The following is a 7,963-nucleotide window of genomic DNA, read 5'->3' as shown; positions in this document are numbered from 1 at the left end:
ATCTCTCTCCTATCACTCGTTGCTTAGATGAACTCATAGATGGATCTTGGTGAAACCGTAGGAAAAAATTTAATTTTCTGCAACGTTCCCCAACAGTGGCATCATGAGCTAGGTCTATGCGTAGTTCTCTATTGCACGAGTAGAACACAATTTTATCGTGGGCGTAGATCTTGTCAACTTGCTTGCCGCTACTAGTCTTATTTTGCTTCAGCGGTACTGTGGGATGAAGCGGCCCGGACAGACCTTACACGTACGCTTACGTGAGACAGGTTCCACCGACTGACATGCACTAGTTGCATAAGGTGGCTAGCGGGTGTCTGTCTCTCCCACTTTACTTGGAGCGGATTCGATGAAAAGGGTCCTTATGAAGGGTAAATAGAAGTTGACAAAATCACGTTGTGGTTATTCGTAGGTAAGAAAACGTTCGTGCTAGAACCCAATTGCAGCCACGTAAAAGATGCAACAACATTAGAGGACGTCTAACTTGTTTTTGCAGCAATTGTCATGAGATGTGATATGGCCAGAAGTTGTGATGAATGATGAATGATATATTATGATGTATGAGATCATGTTCTTGTAATAGGAATCACGACTTGCATGTCGATGAGTATGACAACCGGCAGGAACCATAGGAGTTGTATTTATTTTTTTATGACCTGCGTGTCATTGAAGAACGCCATGTAAATTACTTTACTTTATTGCTAAAAGCATTAGCCATAGAAGTAGAAGTAGTCGTTGGCGTGACAACTTCATGAAGACACGATGATGGAGATCATGATGATGGAGATCATGGTGTCATGCCGGTGACGAATATGATCATGGAGCCGCGAAGATGGAGATCAAAGGAGCTATATGATATTGGCCATATCATGTCACTATTATATAATTGCATGTGATGTTTATTATGTTTATGCATCTTGTTTACTTAGAACGACGGTAGTAAATAAGATGATCCCTTATAATAATTTCAAGAAAGTGTTCCCCCTAACTGTGCGCCGTTGCTAAAGTTCGTCGTTTCGAAGCACCACGTGATGATCGGGTGTGATAGATCCTTACGTTCACATACAACGGGTGTAAGACAGTTTTACACATGCATAAACACTTAGGGTTAACTTGACGAGCCTAGCATGTATAGACATGGCCTCGGAACACAAGAGACCGAAAGGTCGAACATGAGTCATATGGAAGATACGATCAACATGGAGATGTTCACCGATGATGACTAGTCCATCTCACGTGATGATCGGACACGGCCTAGTCGACTCGGATCGTGTAACACTTAGATGACTAGAGGGATGTCTAATCTGAGTGGGAGTTCATTAAATAATTTGATTAGATGAACTTAATTATCATGAACTTAGTCTAAAACCTTTGCAAAATATGTCTTGTAGATCAAATGGCCAACGCTCATGTCAACATGAACTTCAACGCGTTCCTAGAGAAAACCAAGCTGAAAGATGATGGCAGCAACTATTCGGACTGCGTCCGGAACCTGAGGCTCATCCTCATAGCAGCAAAGAAAGATTATGTCCTAGAAGCACCGCTAGGTGAAGCACCAATCCCAGAGAACCAAGATGTTATGAACACTTGGCAGTCACGTGCTGATGATTACTCCCTCGTTCAGTGCGGCATGCTTTACAGCTTAGAACCGGGGCTCCAAAAGCGTTTTGAGCGACACGGAGCAAATGAGATGTTCGAGGAGCTGAAAATGGTTTTTCAAGCTCATGCCCGGGTCGAGAGATATGAAGTCTCCGACAAGTTCTATAGTTGTAAGATGGAGGAAAACAGTTCTGTCAGTGAGCACATACTCAAAATGTCTGGGTTGCACAACCGCCTGTCCCAGCTGGAGATCAACCTCCCGGACGAGGCGGTCATTGACAGAATCCTTCAGTCGCTCCCACCGAGCTACAAGAGCTTTGTGTTGAACTACAATATGCAGGGGATGGTGAAGACCATTCCTGAAGTATTTTCAATGCTGAAGTCAGCAGCGGTTGAAATCAAGAAAGAACAACAAGTGTTGATGGTCAATAAGACCACTAAGTTCAAGAAGGGCAAGGGTAAGAAGAACTTCAAGAAGGACGACAAAGATGTTGCCGCGCCCGGTAAGCCAGTTGCCGGGAAGAAGTCAAAGAATGGACCCAAGCCTGAGACTAAGTGCTTTTATTGCAAAGGGAAGGGTCACTGGAAGCGGAACTACCCCAAATACTTAGCGGACAAGAAGGCCGACAACACTAAAGGTATATTTGATATACATGTAATTGATGTGTACCTTACTAGTACTCGTAGTAACTCCTGGGTATTTGATACCGGTGCCGTTGCTCATATTTGTAACTCACAGCAGGAGCTGCGGAATAAGCGGAGACTGGCGAAGGACGAGGTGACGATGCGCGTCGGGAATGGTTCCAAGGTCGATGTGATCGCCGTCGGCACGCTACCTCTACATTTACCTACGGGATTAGTTTTAAACCTCAATAATTGTTATTTAGTGCCAAGTTTGAGCATGAACATTGTATCTGGATCTCGTTTGATGCGAGATGGCTACTCATTTAAATCCGAGAATAATGGCTATTTATATGAGAGATATGTTTTATGGTCATGCCCCGATGGTCAATGGTTTATTCTTAATGAATCTCGAACGTAATGTTACACATATTCATAGTGTGAATACCAAAAGATGTAAAGTTGATAACGATAGTCCCACATACTTGTGGCACTGCCGCCTTGGTCACATTGGTGTCAAGCGCATGAAGAAGCTCCATGCTGATGGACTTTTAGAGTCTCTCGATTATGAATCATTTGACACATGCGAACCATGCCTCATGGGCAAAATGACCAAGACTCCGTTCTCCGAAACAATGGAGCGAGCAACCAACTTATTGGAAATCATACATACTGATGTGTGTGGTCCAATGAGCGTTGAGGCTCGCGGAGGATATCGTTATGTTCCCACTCTCACTGATGACTTGAGTAGATATGGGTATGTCTACTTGATGAAACACAAGTCTGAGACCTTTGAAAAGTTCAAGGAATTTCAGAATGAGGTAGAGAATCAACGTGACCGAAAGATAAAGTTCCTACGATCAGATCGTGGAGGAGAATATTTAAGTCACGAATTTGGTACACACTTAAGAAAAAATGGAATCGTTTCACAACTCACGCCGCCTGGAACACCTCAGCGTAACAGTGTGTCCGAACATCATCATCGCACTCTACTAGATATGGTGCGATCTATGATGTCTCTTACCGATTTACCGCTATCATTTTAGGGATACGCTCTAGAGACAACTACATTCACTTTAAATAGGGCACCGTCTAAATCCGTTGAGACGACACCGTATGAATTATGGTTTGGGAATAAACCTAAGCCGTCGTTTCTAAAAGTTTGGGGATGCGATGCTTATGTCAAGAAACTTCAACCTGAAAAGCTCGAACCCAAGTCGGAAAAATGCGTCTTCATAGGATACCCTAAGGAAACCATTGGGTATACCTTCTACTTAAGATCCGAGGGCAAGATCTTTGTTGCCAAGAACGGATCCTTTCTGGAAAAAGAGTTTCTCTCGAAAGGAGTAAGTGGGAGGAAAGTAGAACTCGATGAAGTACTACCTCTTGAACCGGAAAGTAGTGCAGCACAGGAAAATGTTCCTGTGGTGCCTACACCGACTGGAGAGGAAATTAATGATGATGATCAAGGTACTTCGGATCAAGTTGCTACTGAACTTCATAGGTCCACAAGGACACGTACCACACCAGAGTGGTATGGCAACCCCGTCCTGGAAATCATGTTGTTAGACAACGGTGAACCTTCGAACTATGAAGAAGCGATGGCGGGCCCAGATTCCAACAAATGGCTTGAAGCCATGCAATCCGAGATAGAATCCATGTATGAAAACAAAGTATGGACTTTGACAGACTTGCCCGATGATCGGCGAGCGATAGAAAACAAATGGATCTTTAAGAAGAAGACGGACGCGGATGGTAATGTTACCATCTATAAAGCTCGACTTGTCGCTAAGGGTTATCGACAAGTTCAAGGGATTGACTACTATGAGACTTTCTCTCCCGTAGCAAAGCTTAAGTCCGTCCGAATCATGTTAGCAATTGCCGCATACTATGATTATGAGATATGGCAGATGGACGTCAAAACGGCATTCCTTAACGGCTATCTTAAGGAAGAGTTGTATATGATGCAGCCGGAAGGTTTTGTCGATCCTAAGAATGCTAACAAAGTATGCAAGCTCCAGCGATCCATTTATGGGCTGGTGCAAGCATCTCGGAGTTGGAACATTCGCTTTGATGAGATGATCAAAGCGTTTGGGTTTATGCAGACTTATGGAGAAGCCTGCGTTTACAAGAAAGTGAGTGGGAGCTCTGTAGCATTTCTCATATTATATGTAGATGACATACTTTTGATGGGAAATGATATAGAATTCTTGGACATCATTAAGGCCTACTTGAATAAGTGTTTTTCAATGAAGGACCTTGGAGAAGCTGCTTACATATTAGGCATCAAAATCTATAGGGATAGATCGAGACGCCTCATAGGTCTTTCACCAAGCACATACCTTGATAAGATTTTGAAGAAATTCAAAATGGATCAGTCCAAGAAAGGGTTCTTGCTTGTATTGCAAGGTGTGAGATTGAGCTCAGCTTAATGCCCGACCACGGCAAAAGATAAAGAAGAGATGAGTGTCATCCCCTATGCCTCAGCCATAGGATCTATTATGTATGCCATGCTGTGTACCAGACCTGATGTAAACCTTGCCGTAAGTTTGGTAGGAAGGTACCAAAGTAATCCCGGCAAGGAACACTAGACAACGGTCAAGAATATCCTGAAGTACCTGAAAAGGACAAAGGACATGTTTCTCGTTTATGGAGGCGACGAAGAGCTCGTCATAAAGGGTTACGTCAATGCTAGCTTCGACACAGATCTGGATGACTCTAAGTCACAAACCGGATACGTGTATATGTTGAATGGTGGGGCAGTAAGCTGGTGCAGCTGCAAGCAGAGCATCGTGGCGGGATCTACATGTGAAGCGGAGTACATGGCAGCCTCGGAGGCAGCGCATGAAGCAATTTGGGTGAAGGAGTTCATCACCGACCTAGGAGTCATACCCAATGCGTCGGGGCCGACCAAACTCTTCTGTGACAACACTAGAGCTATTGCCCTTGCCAAGGAGCCCAGGTTTCACAAGAAGACCAGGCACATCAAGCGTCGTTTCAACTCCATCCGTGAAAATGTTCAAGATGGAGACATAGATATTTGCAAAGTACATACGGATTTGAATGTCGCAGATCCACTGACTAAACCTCTTCCACGAGGAAAACATGATCAACACCAGAACTCTATGGGTGTTGGATTCATCACCATGTAACTAGATTATTGACTCTAGTGCAAGTGGGAGACTGTTGGAAATATGCCCTAGAGGCAATAATAAAAGGATTATTATTATATTTCCTTGTTCATGATAATTGTCTTTTATTCATGCTATAATTGTATTATCTGGAAATCGTAATACACGTGTGAATCAAGGTTGGAAAAAGCGGTAGGCGTAAGCGAGGCGGCTGGCCTTCGCCTAGTGCCTAGGCAGTGCCTAAGCGACCTAGGGGCGGCCTAGGTGGTAATATAGTTTTTACTCATAATGTATTTGTGCTTATTATATGGGTGTTGATATTAGTTTAGGGCATATAAATAAGTTAATTACCATCGAGAATATAACCCATTTGGCATATTAGTGCAGTATGTGGCATGATTTCTTGCTTGCGTAGGCAATTCCTTGCTTGCCCTGCCTAGACCTCCATTTATGCCCTAGGCGAGGCGTTTGGCCATTGCCTAGCGCCTAGGCGTGCCTAAGCGCCTCCTAGGCACTGCCTTTTCCAACAGAGGTGTGAATACATAGACCACAATACGTCCCTAGAAAGCCTCTAGTTGACTAGCTCGTTGGTCAATGGATAGTCATGGTTTCCTGACTATGGACATTAGATGTTGTTGGCAACAGGATCACATCATTAGGAGAATGATGTGATGGACAAGACCCAATCCTAAGCATAGCACAAGATCGTGTAGTTCGTTTTGCTAGAGCTTTTCCAATGTCAAGTATCTTCTCCTTAGACCATGAGATCGTGTAACTCCAGGATACCGTAGGAGTGCTTTGGGTGTACCAAACGTCACAAGGTAATTGGGTGACTATAAAGGTGCAATACGGGTATCTCCGAAAGTGTCTGTTGAGTTGACACGGATCGAGACTGGGATTTGTCACTCCGTATGACAGAGAGGTATCTCTGGGCCCACTCGGTAATGCATCATCATAATGAGCTCAAAGTGACTTGCCGGTAACGAGACAGAACGAGGTATTGGGATACCGACGATCGAGTCTCGGGCAAGTAATGTAACGTTTGACAAAGGGAATTGTATACGGGGTTGATTGAATCCTCGACATCGTGGTTCATCCGATGAGATCATCGAGGAGCATGTGGGAGCCAACATGGGTATCCAGATCCCGATGTTGGTTATTGACCGGAGAGCCGTCTCGGTCATGTCTGCATGTCTCCCGAACCCGTAGGGTCTACACACTTAAGGTTCGGTGACGCTAGGGTTATTAGGAAGACTTGTATGTGATTACCGAATGTTGTTCGGAGTCTCGGATGAGATCCCGGACGTCACGAGGAGTTCCGGAATGGTCTGGAGGTAAAGATTTATATATGGGAAGTTGTCATACAGTCACCGGAAAGTTTCGATGTCATATCGGTATTGTACCAGGGCCACCGGAGGAGTTCCGGGGGTCCACCGGGAGGGGCCACCCCTCTCGGAGGGCCTCATGGGCCGTAGGGGGCAGGGAACCAGCCCCTGGAGGGCTGGGCGCCCCCCCCTTGGGCCCATGCGCCTAGGGTTGGGGGGGGAACCCTAGTGGGGGCGCCCCCTTGCTTGGGGGGCAAGCCCCCTCCCTTGGCCGCCGCCCCCCCTCTAGATCTCATCTAGAGGGGGCCGGCCCCCTTCCCCCTTGCCCTATAAATAGAGGGGCGAGGGGAGGGCTGCACACAACATCCAAGGCACAACCCCTCCCCTCCCCAAACACCTCTCCTCCTCCGTTGAGTGCTTGGCGAAGCCCTGTCGGAGTACTGCCTCTCCACCAACACCACGCCGTCGTGCTACTGCTGGAGCTTTCTTCCTCAACCTCTCCTTCCCCCTTGCTGGATCAAGAAGGAGGAGACGTCATCCGCTCCGTACGTGTGTTGAACGTGGAGGTGCTGTCCGTTCGGCACTTGGTCATCGGTGATTTGGATCACGGCGAGTACGACTCCATCATCCCCGTTCCCTTGAACGCTTCCGCACGCGATCTACAAGTGGTATGTAGATGCATCTCTCTCCTATCACTCGTTGCTTAGATGAACTCATAGATGGATCTTGGTGAAACCGTAGGAAATTTTTTAATTTTCTGCAATGTTCCCCAACAAAACATGCACACATGCTGTTGAAAAAGCTGAGACTTGGCAGAAAATCAATCTCGGGGAAAGTTGGATGGGGCGGTTCGGGGACGAGCAGATCTCGGCATCCGGGTGGCGTTTGAATGGTGGGATGGGTGGATCTGATCCACCCATCGGTGGATCTGGCCGGTGGAGCTCCGGCAAGGGGGAGGCTGGCGAGGGGTGAGGCGACAATGGTTGGTGAGGTGGCTGCAAGGCTCGCCGGCGCGCGGGCGGTGGAGGTGGAGCAGCGTGAGCGGCGGCGGGGTTGGCGCGAGGCGGCGCGGTCGGCGGTGGGTCGGAGACGATGGCGGCACGATGCTCCAGCGAAGTCTAGTGGCGTGGTGCGGGGCACGGCGGCGGAGGGAGGCGCCGTGGAGGCGGGGAGCTGACGTGGCGGCTCCCGATTGGGCGAGGAGCAGCGACGGACATGTCCGGCCGCGGAGTGGATGCGTCCGGCGGCGCGAGGAGGAAGGGGCTAGGGTTTGGACGCAAATTTCGG

The sequence above is a fragment of the Triticum dicoccoides genome, chromosome 3B (genome assembly GCF_002162155.2).
Source record: "Triticum dicoccoides isolate Atlit2015 ecotype Zavitan chromosome 3B, WEW_v2.0, whole genome shotgun sequence".
Lineage (NCBI taxonomy): Eukaryota > Viridiplantae > Streptophyta > Magnoliopsida > Poales > Poaceae > Triticum > Triticum dicoccoides.
The sequence above is the reverse complement of the archived record's forward strand: the minus strand, read 5'-3'. Positions refer to the sequence as shown.